Source organism: Triticum aestivum, chromosome 2B (assembly GCF_018294505.1).
Source record: "Triticum aestivum cultivar Chinese Spring chromosome 2B, IWGSC CS RefSeq v2.1, whole genome shotgun sequence".
Lineage (NCBI taxonomy): Eukaryota > Viridiplantae > Streptophyta > Magnoliopsida > Poales > Poaceae > Triticum > Triticum aestivum.
Window position 1 is genome coordinate 110,559,676 of NC_057798.1, and position 15,619 is coordinate 110,575,294.

Below are 15,619 nucleotides of genomic sequence, written 5' to 3' on the forward strand. Positions count from 1 at the left end.
GGGCAATGGTGGCAGCCCCTATCTATACTCCAGTTATTTTTTGGGCAATCTGACTGCATAGAGGCGATCAATACTTCATAGAAACAAGAAATTTGCATTCAGGCTAGCGTTTTACCAACATTTTGTATTCTTTCCATCAGAGAGAAGCCAACTCTGTTGCACATACATTGGCAAAAGTGTGATCTTGGGAGTTACACATGTGTGGATGGCACCCGAAAATGCATAGGAGCACCTGCGGGCTCACCCTCCCTATATCTCACCATTGAGTAAGCATAGAGATCTGTACCGCTATATTAGTCTGCATGTATTTCTCAGATTTAATTGGACGTATGCTTTTTTTAGGAGAGGTATTTTTCTATAGTCTTATCCCTGACAAAGAATAAATGCATCTACGTGTGAATAGTTGGACACTTGGACTGGACATCTGACAATGCCCCACATGCATGTAAATTTTAAGAGCCCTACGTTTTGAATCATATAAACACATCTAATAAATGCAGCTTGTGGAGTACCAAGTTCGTAGGAAATTTCTTTCAATGCTAATTCCTAGACAATTGTGTAGGTAAATTCGAGAGATTTTTCGACACATTTCATATTGTTTTTTATCTTAAGTAAAAAACTGAGAACTTCATGGTAATAGTTCTAGAAACTTATTCATAATAATCTCCTTTTTTTTTGAAAATCCGAGGAATTATTCTCTTCTAGAAAGCTGAGGATTTAATAATAAAATTCCTAGAAAGGTGCAATTAGTCGTCAAAATCAAAACAAATATATCACATCAGATACACACAAACGAAATTGGTACAGGCCATCGGTGGAAGAGAAAGTTTCTTTCTTTACATTTTTACAGTGCTTCATCACGGTTCTTTTTATTAAATGGACGTGTACCAAAAGTCTTTGCCATTCATTGCTTGGTTGAAATCTTTGTTATGTTTGTCAGACACAGTACCTCGAATTGAATGACTATAGAGAGCATCTACTGCTGCCATATACACAAGCACGCTGTATTGCGCTCTCCCTGCCAATTAAACTAAAACCTGCACCGATCCCCAAACGACCAACTAGTGGCTTTGATTCAATGGGTGTGCGTCGCCGTGTGCTCTTCGTCCGCATCCGGATGGCACCCTACTTCTACCATTTCGATGCCCGTGGACGATGTAAGTGTGGTATAACTAATGAAGCTAATGATGAAGGCATTTTCTTAAAAAATTCATAAAAATCCTTGTGTCCTCATTACAAAATGACAATTATGTACTACTCCCTCTGTACCGTAATGTATGTGGCTGGAGTAGCTAAAGTTCAGCTACTCTAGCAACATATATTATGGTATAGAGGGAGTACTCCTTAGGCTGGGTAGGAACATAAGCTAGTAAGTTCACACTTCCCTAGACTATGTTACTACCTCCATAGTGGGTAGGAACATCTATGTAGTGTCATGCAACGATGTATTTATTAGGTTATAGACTCATTGTTTTTTGAAGTGTGTGATGTTCCGGTAACTTAACTAGTTACCACAAGCACATCTTTCTTCATTAAATACGTGCCACATAAGCAAAGTTGTATTGGAGTGTGTGATGTTACTCCTAAGTTCCTCCCCACTGTGACCAGCCTTAAAGAAATGGCAATTATGCAGCGCATCATCGTCGGACCATTATGCAGCCATGAATATTTTGCATGGTGGTTATCAAATCATGTGATGTCATCTGACTATCTACTGATCATTATTCAGTCTGACTATGAAACCAAACAATAAGTTTCGAGGTACAGCTCAACTTAAACCCATCCTAGTGAGAGTACGACCGTACTCCCTTTTGACTTGCACAAGCGGCCAAAGGCACCCTGAACGATCCTTGGCCGTCAGATCGACTGAAAACGGTGACGTGGAGCCATCAGAAGCAACAAGCCAGCAATAATTACGTACAAGTAATGCAACCTGTTGTTTACCGTAGACAAAATAATGGTACGTTGACCACGACAGGTTCCGTACAGGAATACGTGTATGTCCAATTTAAAATCGGTTGTGATCGCGAATGATTCCTCCTAAAATATCAAGAGGATGGCCAATGATTAGGGTTTGTTTATTGCACTGATGCGACACGAATCATATTCATTTTTTTTTCATATACACGGGTGTTGGTGTGAGATTGGATGCGGCCGCTCGATCCACGCATGGCGTTTGCAAACTTTTCATCAGAGGACAAACGGCCGAACAGACAAACAGCTATTAGTCGAGCAGAGAAACAAAAACAAATTAAAATACGTGAGCGTAGCTCGGATGGTTATACGAGCGGTTGATAAGAAAAGTCTTTCATATAATTTAAAGATGACAAAACAACATGTCTACAATTGATAATCTTTTAGCCTTATACTCCCTCCGTTCCTTTATGTAAGGTGTATAAGGTCTTGAAGATAACTCAGACAATGTATAAAACAACCCATTTTTAGAGCATCTCCAGCCGCGCCCCCAATAAGGCCCCCCAGGCGATTTTTCGGCCGCCGGCGCCAAAAAATCAGCCTAGTCGCGCCCCAAGGGCCCACTTTTTGCCTGCTCGGGCCGAAATTGGCGCCGGCGGACCCAACCCGAACCCGGCGTGCTGGGGGGCGCTCGGGGGCGCCAGGCGAATCGTTTTTGGTGCGAAGAGCCGCGGGCCCCCCTTGCCAGCGACTCGCCGCTTCGTCGTCCTCGTCGCCTCGTTTCCCGCGGCGAATCAATGCCAAAGTTGCACGCGCTGCCGCGCCGGTCAGCCTCCATTGATGCCTCACGAGCGGCGCAGTGAAGGCCGGGCGACGCGCGTCCCCTCGCCCGCCACACGTAACGCGACGGCCACGCGACGCCTCGGCCTATATAAGCCGACCTGAGCGCGCCCGAGACACGCACAGAGCCTCCACCACCGACGCGCCCATTTCTCCCCCCTTCCTCCCTCTCCTCATCTCGCCGTCTCCAGTTGTAAGGGCATTTTTATCCCCAAGATGTTTAGGTGATTGATGACAATGCTTGTGCGGACTAATCGTGTGCGTTAACTTCTTTCACAGATTCATCCTTTGGCACGAGACGATTATCTCCCCTCGGTGTTTTATTCAAGACGGTGTAGCTCCTTCGTTTCGTTGTTGGTGGACTAGTTTCGTAGGAGTCACCGTACTATCAAGAGGGGATCCGCTTTGGTAAGACTAGGGTGGAATCAACACGTACACATCCGTATCACACCCGTCGTTTTCTTTCCGCTTCATTGGAGCTGCCTTTTTCCCCTAAGTATGCTTTGTTCTGCCCCAGCGGTAGTACCGCGACCCACAACGGTAGTACCGCCGAAGCTCCCCAGCGGTAGTACCGCTCCCAGAGCGGTAGTACCGCTCCAAGCGGTAGTACCGCTCTCCGAACGGTAGTACCGCTTGGGGTCTTCGGCCGTAGTACCGCAGTGCTTCCGGGCTACTGCCGCCTCGATTCAAGAACGAAGTTTTTCGTGTCGGGTTTTGCGGTACTAAGGGCGGTAGTAGTGGCGGTAGTACCGCTCCAAGCGGTAGTACCGCGCCTACCCCCACGGTAGTACCGCCCTGGGGTCAGGGCCCCTGTCAGCACGGCAGTACCGCTGGGTATGAGCGGTAGTACCGCCCTTCCCTAGCGGTAGTACCGCTCTGTGCGGGGCTGCTCAGTGGGATAACGGTTGGATTGAATCCCCCACTATATAAAGGGGTCTTCTTCCCCAAAGTTGACCTACCTCTTTCTCCCAAAGCTCCATTGTTGCTCCAAGCTCCATTTTCGCCCGATCTCTCTCCCTAGCCAATCAAACTTGTTGATTTGCTCGGGATTGGTTGAGAAGGCCCAGATCTACACTTCCACCAAGAGAAATTTGTGTTGGAAATATGCCCTAGAGGCAATAATAAAAGTGTTATTATTATATTTCTTTGTTCATGATAATAGTCTTTTATTCATGCTATAACTGTATTATCCGGAAATCGTAATACACGTGTGAATACATAGACCACAATATGTCCCTAGTGAGCCTCTAGTTGACTAGCTCGTTGTGATCAACAGATAGTCATGGTTTCCTGGCTATGGACATTGGATGTCGTTGATAACGGGATCACATCATTAGGAGAATGATGTGATGGACAAGACCCAATCCTAAGCCTAGCACAAAGATCGTGTAGTTCGTATGCTAAAGCTTTTCTAATGTCAAGTATCTTTTCCTTAGACCATGAGATTGTGCAACTCCCGGATACCGTAGGAATGCTTTGGGTGTACCAAACGTCACAACGTAACTGGGTGGCTATAAAGGTGCATTACAGGTATCTCCGAAAGTGTCTGTTGGGTTGGCACGAATCGAGACTGGGATTTGTCACTCCGTGTAAACGGAGAGGTATCTCTGGGCCCACTCGGTAGGACATCATCATTATGTGCACAATGTGACCAAGGGGTTGATCACGGGATGATGTGTTATGGAACGAGTAAAGAGACTTGCCTGTAACGAGATTGAACAAGGTATCGGTATACCGACGATCGAATCTCGGGCAAGTAAAATACCGCTAGACAAAGGGGATTGAATACGGGATTGATTAAGTCCTTGATATCGTGGTTCATCCGATGAGATCATCGTGGAACATGTGGGAGCCAACATGGGTATCCAGATCCCGCTGTTGGTTATTGACCGGAGAACGTCTCGGTCATGTCTGCGTGTCTCCCGAACCCGTAGGGTCTACACACTTAAGGTTCGATGACGCTAGGGTTATAAAGGAAGTTTGTATGTGGTTACCGAATGTTGTTCGGAGTCCCGGATGAGATCCCGGACGTCACGAGGAGTTCCGGAATGGTCCGGAGGTAAAGATTTATATATGGGAAGTCCTGTTTTGGTCACCGGAAAAGTTTCGGGCGATATCGGTATTGTACCGGGACCACCGGGAGGGTCCCGGGGGTCCACCAAGTGGGGCCACCTGCCCCAGCAGGTTGCGTGGGCCAAGTGTGGGAGGGGACCAGCCCCTAGGAGGGCTGGTGCGCCCCCCACAAGGGTGCAAGGCGCAAGGGAGAGTGGGAGGGGGCAAACCCTAGTCCAGATGGGCCTTAAGGCCCATATTGGTGCGCCTCCCTCTCCTCTCCCCTCTTGGCCGCCACCCCCTTTGCCATCTAGGGCTGGCCGCACCCCTTGGGGGTGGGAAACTCTAAAGGGGGCGCAGCCCCCCCTTCCCCCTATATATAGTTGAGGTTTGGGGCTGCCATACACATGAGTTCTCTCCCTCTTGGTGCAGCCCTACCTCTCTCCCTACTCCTCCTCTCCCATGGTGCTTGGCGAAGCCCTGCGGGATTGCCATGCTCCTCCACCACCACCACGCTGTTGTGCTGCTGTTGGATGGAGTCTTCCTCAACCTCTCCCTCTCTCCTTGCTGGATCAAGGCGTGGGAGACGTCACCGGGCTGTACGTGTGTTGAACGCGGAGGTGCCGTGCGTTCGGCACTTGATCATCGGTGATTTGAATCACGACGAGTACGACTCCATCAACCCCGTTCACTTGAACGCTTCCGCTTAGCGATCTACAAGGGTATGTAGATGCACTCTCCTTCTACTCGTTGCTGGTTTCTCCATAGATAGATCTTGGTGACACGTAGGAAAATTTTGAATTTCTGCTACGTTCCCAACAGTGGCATCATGAGCTAGGTCTATTGCGTAGATTCTTTGCACGAGTAGAACACAAAGTAGTTGTGGGCGTTGATGTTGTTCAATATGCTTACCGTTACTAGTCCAATCTTGTTTCGACGGTATTGTGGGATGAAGCGGCCCGGACCGACCTTACACGTACTCTTACGTGAGACAGGTTCCACCGATTGACATGCACTTGGTGCATAAGGTGGCTAGCGGGTGCCAGTCTCTCCCACTTTAGTCGGAACGGATTCGATGAAAAGGGTCCTTATGAAGGGTAAATAGCAATTGGCATATCACGTTGTGGTTTTGCGTAGGTAAGAAACGTTCTTGCTAGAAACCCATAGCAGCCACGTAAAACATGGAAACAACAATTAGAGGACGTCTAACTTGTTTTTGCAGGGTATGCTATGTGATGTGATATGGCCAAAAGGATGTGATGAATGATATGTGATGTATGAGATTGATCATGTTCTTGTAATAGGATTCACGACTTGCATGTCGATGAGTATGACAACCGGCAGGAGCCATAGGAGTTGTCTTTATTTTTTGTATGACCTGCGTGTCATTGAAGAACGCCATGTAAACTACTTTACTTTATTGCTAAACGCGTTAGCCATAGAAGTAGAAGTAGTCGTTGGCGTGACAACTTCATGAAGACACGATGATGGAGATCATGATGATGGAGATCATGGTGTCATGCCGGTGACGATGATGATCATGGAGCCCCGAAGATGAAGATCAAAAGGAGCAAAATGATATTGGCCATATCATGTCACTATTTGATTGCATGTGATGTTTATCATGTTTATGCATCTTGTTTACTTAGGACGACGGTAGTAAATAAGATGATCCCTTACAAAATTTCAAGAAGTGTTCTCCCCTAACTGTGCACCGTTGCTACAGTTCGTCGCTTCTAAGCACCACGTGATGATCGGGTGTGATGGATTCTTACGTTCACATACAACGGGTGTAAGACAGTTTTACACAGCGAAAACACTTAGGGTTAACTTGACGAGCCTAGCATGTGCAGACATGGCCTCGGAACACGGAGACCGAAAGGTCGAGCATGAGTCGTATAGTAGATACGATCAACATGAAGATGTTCACCGATGATGACTAGTCCGTCTCACGTGATGATCGGACACGGCCTAGTTGACTCGGATCATGTGATCACTTAGATGACCAGAGGGATGTCTATCTAAGTGGGAGTTCATAAGATGAACTTAATTATCCTGAACATAGTCAAAAGACCTTTTGCAAATTATGTCGTAGCTCGCGCTTTAGTTCTACTGTTTTAGATATGTTCCTAGAGAAAATATAGTTGAAAGTTGGTAGTAGCAATTATGCGAACAGTAGAAAGCTTATGTCCTTAATGCACTGCTAAGTGTGCTGAACCCCAAACGTCGTTTGTGGATGTTTCGAACATCGAACATACACATTTTGATAACTACTGATAGTTCAGTTAAACGGTTTAGAGTTGAGGCACCAAAGATGTTTTCGAAACGTCGCGGAACATATGAGATGTTTCGAGGGCTGAAATTGGGATTTCAGGCTCGTGCCCACGTCAAGAGGTATAAGACCTCCGACGATTTTCTTAGCCTACAAACTAAGGGAGAAAGGCTCAATCGTTGAGCTTGTGCTCAGATTGTCTGAGTGCAACAATCACTTGAATCGAGTGGGAGTTAATCTTCCAAATGAGATAGTGATGTTTCTCCAAAGTCATTGCCACCAAGCTGCTAGAGCTTCGTGATGAACTATAACATATCAGTGATAGATATGATGATCCTTGAGGTATTCGCGATGTTTGACACCGTGAAAGTAGAAATCAAGAAGGAGCATCAATTGTTGATGGTTGGTGAAACCACTAGTTTCAAGAAGGGCAAGGGAACAAAGGGATACTTCATGAAACGGCAATTCAGCTGCTGCTCTAGTGAAGAGACCCAAGGTTGAACCCAAACCCGAGACTAAGTGCTTCTGTAATAAGGGGAACAGCCACTGGAGCAGAATTACCCTAGATACTTGGTAGATGAGAAGGCTGGCAAAGTCGATAGAAGTATATTGGATATACATTATGTTAATGTGTACTTTACTAGTACTCCTAGTAGCACCAGGGTATTAGATACCGGTTCGGTTGCTAAGTGTTAGTAACTCGAAATAAAAGGCTACGAAATAAACGGAGACTAGCTAAAGGAGAGCTGACGATATGTGTTGGAAGTGTTTCCAAGTTTGATGTGATCAAACATCGCACGCTCCCTCTACCATCAAGATTAGTATTAAACCTGAATAAAGTGCTCTTGCACCTAAAGGAATGGTTTATTGAATCTCGATCGTAGTGATACACATTTTCATGCCAAAAGATATAAGATAGTAATGATAGTACCACTTACTTGTGGCACTGCCATGTAAGTCATAATGGTATAAAACGCATGAAGAAGCTCCATGTTGATGGATCTTTGGACTCACTCGTTTTTGAAAGGTTTGAGACATGCGAACCATGTCTATTGGTGTATATGCATGAAGAAACTCCATGCAGATGGATCATTTGGACTCACTTGATTTTGAATCACTTGATATGCAAATCATACCACATGGGCAAGATGACTGAAAAGCCTCGTTTTCAGTAAGATGGAACAAGATAGCAACTTGTTGGAAGTAACACATTTTGATGTGTACAGTCCAATGAGTGCTGAGGCATGCAGTGAATATCGTTATGTTCTTACTTCACAGATGATTTGAGTAGATGTTGAGAATATTTACTTGATGAAACACAAGTCTGAATTATTGAATGGTTCAAGTAATTTCAGAGTGAAGTAGAAGATCATTGTGACAAGAGGATATAATGTCTATGATATGATCATAGAGATGAATATCTGAGTTACGAGTTTTGGCACACAATTAAGACATTGTGGAAATTGTTTCGCAATTAATACCGCCTGGAACACCATAGTGTGATGGTGTGTCCGAACATCATAGTTGCACCCTATTGGATATGGTGCGTACCATGATGTCTCTTATCGAATTACCACTATTGTTCATGGGTTAGGCATTAGAGACAACCACATTCACTTTAAATAGGGCACCACGTAATTCCGATGAGATGACACCGTATGAATTATGGTTTAGAGAAACCTAAGTTGTCATTTCTTAAAGGTTTGGGGCTGCGACGCTTATGTGAAAAAGTTTCAGGATTAAGCTCGAACCCAAAGCGGATAAAGTACATCTTCATAGGACACCGAAAACAGTTGGGTATACCTCCTAATTCAGATCCAAAAGCAATATGAATTGTTTCTAGAATCGGGTTCTTTCTCGAGGAAAGGTTTCTCTTGAAAGAATTGAGTGGGAGGATGGTGGAGACTTGATGAGGTTACTGAACCATCACTTCAACCAGTGTGTAGCAGGGCACAGGAAGTTGTTCCTATGGCACCTACACCAATTGAAGTAGAAGCTTATGATAGTGATCATGAATCTTCAGATCAAGTCACTCCCAAACCTCGTAGGGTGACAAGGATACGTACTACTTCAGAGTGGTACAGTAATCTTGTCTTGAAGGTCATGTTGCTACACAACAATGAACCTACGAGCTATGGAGAAGCGATTGTGGGCCCAAATTCCGACAAATGGTTAGAAGCCATGAAATCCGAGATAGGATCCATGTATCAGAACAAAGCATGGACTTTGGTGGACTTGCCCGATGATCGGCAAGCCATTGAGATAAATGGATCTTTAAGAAGAAGACGGACGTGGATGGTAATGTCACCATCTATGAAGCTCGACCTGTGGCGAAGAGTTTTTTCACAAGTTCAAGGAGTTGACTACGATGAGATTTTCTCATCCGTAGCGATGCTTAAAGTCCGTCGGATTCATGTTAGCATTAGCTGCATTTATGAAATCTGGCAGATGGATGACAAAACGAGTTTCCTTACCAGTCTTCGTATGGAAAGGTTGTATGCAATACAATCAGAAAGGTTTTGTCGATCCTAAGGATGCTAAAAGGTATGCTAGCACCAGCGATCCTTCTAAGGACTGGAGTAAGCATCTCGGAGTTGGAATGTACACTTTGATGAGATGATCAAAGATTTTGGGTTTGTACAAAGTTTTATGAAAAACTTGTATTTCCAAAGAAGTGAGTGGGAGCACTATAGAATTTCTGATGAGTATATGTTGATCAGAAATGATGTAGAATTTCTAGAAAGCATATAGGGTTATTTGAAAGGTGTTTTTCAATAGAAAACCTGGATTAAGCTACTTGAACATTGAGCATCAAGATCTATAAGGATGGATCAAAACGCTTAATAGTACTTTCAAATGAGCACATACCTTGACATGATCTTGAAGGTGTTCAAGATGGACCAGTCAAAGAAGGAGTTCTTGCCTGAGTTGTAAGGTACGAAGTTAAGACCTAAAGCTCAACCACGGCAGAATAGAGAGAAAGGACGAAGGTCGTCCCCTATGCTTAAAACGTAGGCTCTTTAGTATGCTATGTTGTGTACCGCACCTGAAGTGTGCCTTGCCATGAGTCAGTCAAGGGGTACAAGAGTGATCCAAGAATGGCTCACAGGACAGCGGTCAAAGTTATCCTTAGTAACTAGTGGACTAAGGAATTTTCTCGATTATGGAGGTGGTAAAAGAGTTCGTCGTAAAGGGTTACGTCGATGCAAGCTTAACACCTATCCGGATAGCTCTGAGTAGAGATACCGGATACGTATAATGGAGCAACAATTTAGAATAGCTCCAAGTAGAACAGTTATTTGGAATAGCTCCAAATAGAACGTGGGAGCTACATCTAGGAGATGACATAGAGATTTGTAAAGCACACAGGGATCTGAAAGGTTCAGACCCGTTGACTAAAACCTCTCTCACAAGCAGAACATGACCAAACCCCAGATCTCATTGAGTCTTGATCACATGATGATGTGAACTAGTTTAGTGACACTAGTAAACTCTTTGGATGTTGGTCACATGGTGATGTGACCTGTCAGTGTTAATCACATGGTGATGTGAACTAGATTATTGACTCTAGTGCAAGTGGGAGACTGTTGGAAATATGCCCTAGAGGCAATAATAAAAGTGTTATTATTATATTTCTTTGTTCATGATAATAGTCTTTTATTCATGCTATAACTATATTATCCGGAAATCGTAATACACGTGTGAATACATAGACCACAATATGTCCCTAGTGAGCCTCTAGTTGACTAGCTCGTTGTGATCAACAGATAGTCATGGTTTCCTGGCTATGGACATTGGATGTCGTTGATAACGGGATCACATCATTAGGAGAATGATGTGATGGACAAGACCCAATCCTAAGCCTAGCACAAAGATCGTGTAGTTCGTATGCTAAAGCTTTTCTAATGTCAAGTATCTTTTCCTTAGACCATGAGATTGTGCAACTCCCGGATACCGTAGGAATGCTTTGGGTGTACCAAACGTCACAACGTAACTGGGTGGCTATAAAGGTGCATTACAGGTATCTCCGAAAGTGTCTGTTGGGTTGGCACGAATCGAGACTGGGATTTGTCACTCCGTGTAAACGGAGAGGTATCTCTGGGCCCACTCGGTAGGACATCATCATTATGTGCACAATGTGACCAAGGGGTTGATCACGGGATGATGTGTTATGGAATGAGTAAAGAGACTTGCCGGTAACGAGATTGAACAAGGTATCGGTATACCGACGATCGAATCTCGGGCAAGTAAAATACCGCTAGACAAAGGGGATTGAATACGGGATTGATTAAGTCCTTGATATCGTGGTTCATCCGATGAGATCATCGTGGAACATGTGGGAGCCAACATGGGTATCCAGATCCCGCTGTTGGTTATTGACCGAAGAACGTCTCGGTCATGTCTGCGTGTCTCCCGAACCCGTAGGGTCTACACACTTAAGGTTCGATGACGCTAGGGTTATAAAGGAAGTTTGTATGTGGTTACCGAATGTTGTTCGGAGTCCCGGATGAGATCCCGGACGTCACGAGGAGTTCCGGAATGGTCCGGAGGTAAAGATTTATATATGGGAAGTCCTGTTTTGGTCACCGGAAAAGTTTCGGGCGATATCGGTATTGTAATGGGACCACCGGGAGGGTCCCGGGGGTCCACCAAGTGGGGCCACCTGCCCCAGCAAGTTGCGTGGGCCAAGTGTGGGAGGGGACCAGCCCCTAGGAGGGCTGGTGCGCCCCCCACAAGGGTGCAAGGCGCAAGGGAGAGTGGGAGGGGGCAAACCCTAGTCCAGATGGGCCTTAAGGCCCATATTGGTGCGCCTCCCTCTCCTCTCCCCTCTTGGCCGCCACCCCCTTTGCCATCTAGGGCTGGCCGCACCCCTTGGGGGTGGGAAACCCTAAAGGGGGCGCAGCCCCCCCTTCCCCCTATATATAGTTGAGGTTTGGGGCTGCCATACACATGAGTTCTCTCCCTCTTGGTGCAGCCCTACCTCTCTCCCTACTCCTCCTCTCCCATAGTGCTTGGCGAAGCCCTGCGGGATTACCACGCTCCTCCACCACCACCACGCCGTTGTGCTGCTGCTGGATGGAGTCTTCCTCAACCTCTCCCTCTCTCCTTGCTGGATCAAGGCGTGGGAGACGTCACCGGGCTGTACGTGTGTTGAACGCGGAGGTGCCGTGCGTTCGGCACTTGATCATCGGTGATTTGAATTACGACGAGAATGACTCCTTCAACCCCGTTCACTTGAACGCTTCCGCTTAGAGATCTACAAGGGTATGTAGATGCACTCTCCTTCCCCTCGTTGCTGGTTTCTCCATAGATAGATCGTGGTGACACGTAGGAAAATTTTGAATTTCTGCTACGTGCCCAACAATTTGATTCCCCCCACTTATCCCTAGCGGATCTTGTTACTCTTGGGTGTTGAGCACCCTAGATGGTTGAGGTCACCTCGAAGCCATACTCCATTGTGGTGAAGCTTCGTGGTGTTGTTGGGAGCCTTCAAGTGTTGTGGAGATAGCCCCAATCTTGTTTGTAAAGGTCCGGTTGCCGCCTTCAAGGGCACCAATAGTGGAATCACAGCATCTCGCATTGTGTGAGGGCGTGAGGAGATTACGGTGGCCCTAGTGGCTTCTTGGGGAGCATTATGCCTCCACACCGCTCTAACGGAGACGTACTTCCCCTTAAAAGGAAGGAACTTCGGTAACACATCCTCGTCTCCACCGGCTCCACTCTTGGTTATCTTGTGCCTTCACTTTTGCAAGCTTACTTGAGTTGTATCTATTGCTTGCTAGTGTGCTAATTGTCTTTGCATCATATAGGTTGTCCACGTAGTTGCACATCTAGACAACCTATTTCATTGCAAGGTTTAAATTGTAAAAGAAAAGTCTAAAATTTGTTAGTTGCCTATTCACCCCCCCCCCTCTAGTCAACCATATCAATCCTTTCAATTGGTATCAGAGCCTCGTCTCTTTATTAAGGACTTTGCCGTCCGAAGAGTATGGTTGACACCCACGACGGTGCAGAGGAGCACTCCGGTGTGAATCCCATCTCGTCTTCGGCCGAAGGGGGAACCTCGGTCTCACGTGAGGAATTCAATGTGGCTTTAGACACATTGAAAACCTCCATGACGGCCGAGGTTAAAAACATGTTTTCTGATTTCCTAGACGGACTTAAACTATCTACCTCACCGATGAAAGTGGGTGATCCCACTAACAAGGTGACGGATGCTACCTCCGACAAGGAGGAAGCTAACAGTGAAAAGAGTCTGTCTACTAGTGGTAGAAATGGTAGCGGCATCTTTGCCAATGTGGAACCCCCGGTGTATAGAGGACTGATCCCCTCTACTCATTTGAATCATGCCGGTCCTCCTCCTAAATATGTGAAAAATGAAGATTTTGACTCTTGGGTTTATCGCTTCAAGCGTCATTTAAAACATGTGAACACTAACCTTTGGAGAATCATTGAAGAAGGTTTCTATCATCATGATCCAAGCAACTTCACCCCTCGAGAAGAAGTGGACAATCAATTCAATGAGAGTGCTCTCTTCATCATCCAAGATGCAATCCTTCCCGAAGATATCCCTCATCTTCGACCTCATGTCATGGCTAAAGAAGCATGGAAATGTGTTGAGTCTCTCTATCGAGGAAGTGCTAGCATTCAACACTCCAACTATGAAGTAGTGCAAGATGAAGCCGATGAGTTTGCAATGAAAGAGGATGAAGAACCTCGTGACTCTTTCGAAGAGTGACCAAACTCGCGGTCGCACTCCGAGATCATGGGAGCAAGGACACGGATGACAATTGGATCAAGCGCAAGTTCCTCAAGGCCATGATGCCCTACAACAAGGCCATGTCCTCCGCCATTCGCCAAAGACCGGACTTCCACTCCATGACCTCAGGTGAAGTGTTGGATGAGTTTGTTGCAATGAGCATCTTGGACAAGACCGCCGACAATGCGGTGCTCCGTTCTCAAAGGGCAAAGAAGCCCAATCTTGCCTTGAAGGCCAAGGTTAGTGTGGAAGAAGAAGAAGAAGAAGAGGAAGATGAGGAGAGCAACCCCGAGGACACGAAGTATGATTATCATGAGCACATGGCTCTTGCCTCAAGACAATTTTGGAGTAAGAAGAATACAAGACCCAACTTCAACAAGAACAACTCAAGTGGCCTCAAGGGCAAGCAACGAGTTAGAACTTGTTTCAACTGTGGCAATGTGAGCCATTTCGTTGCAGATTGTCCTTACAAGAAGCGGGAAGACAATGGTGGCAAGTTCATCCGAAAATACAAAGCCAAGTCCTTCCCCAACAAGAACAACTTCACCAAGAAGACTCCTAATCGCGGGTTGGTGGTCCAAGAAGAATACCGTGAGGATGACGATGATGATAAAGATGGTGAAACAATGACCATGGCATCCGTTGCCATTGTCACAACTCCCCGGGTGTCTCTCTTCGATGCACCTAACGAGAACATCACCGCCAAGTGCCTCATGGCTAAGGCCACCAACAAGGTAACCCCCAATATCAAAACCACCGTTATTCCTAATCCTCCTTCAACGGATGACTTTGATAATGGTAAGAGGTCTAATGAGGAGGTTAATGAATTTGAGTCCTTCATGAGTAAACTCAAGGGCAAATCCAAGAAGCACTTCGTTGCTCTCTTGGAACAACTTGGTGAAGCCAATGACATGATAGAGGCTCACGAAGAAACCATATCTAAGATGGAAGGTCATAGTCATGATTACACCGATGAGATATCGGATCTATCTAATGATCTTGAGAAAGAGTGTGGGCATCGTTTGGCTCTTGAGGAGTCACACAACAATGACCATGCCAAATTAAAGAAAGATCTTGATCATGCTCTTGTTGTGTCTCGTGTTCTAACTTCCGAGAAGACTAAACTTGGGGTTGATAATGCTAGACTCAAGGAGGAGTTTGATGTACTTGACAAGGCCCATAAGGTCTTGAAAGGTGCTCATGCAAACCTCAAGGAGTCTCATGCACAACTCCAAGTTAAGCTTACCAAGGGAAAGGCCACATTTCCTCACATGGTCTTAATTGATAATGCAAATGCTACTAACCCATGTTGTGAGCATGTGCATCTTGTGGAGGAGAATGCCAAGTTGAAGGAACAACTCGAGAAAGGTCTTGTGTCATGCATACAAGGCGAGAAGAACCTAAATGACCTTTTGAGCAATCAAAAGGAAGTTGTGGGCAAGGAGGGAGTTGGGTTCACGCCCAAGTCCAAGAACAAGAAGAAGAACAAGGAGAAGAATAACAAGACCAGTCGACCTCCCCCGCTCAAGCAAACCTTTGTGAAGGAAGGAGAGGGTGCTCCTAAGGAGAAGAATAACAATGTGAAGAGTGGTGATGCCAAAGAGCGCAAGGCCATCTCTCCCAACAAAGCCGGCGACTTTAACCCCTCTTATGTGTTGTGTCGTGCTAGTGATGGGCATGTTTATGCTAAATTTGTTGGTTCTTCTTATGAGTACATTGAATGGTCTATTTGGGTTCCTAAGACCCTTGTTACTAACATCAAAGGACCCATTACTCAATGG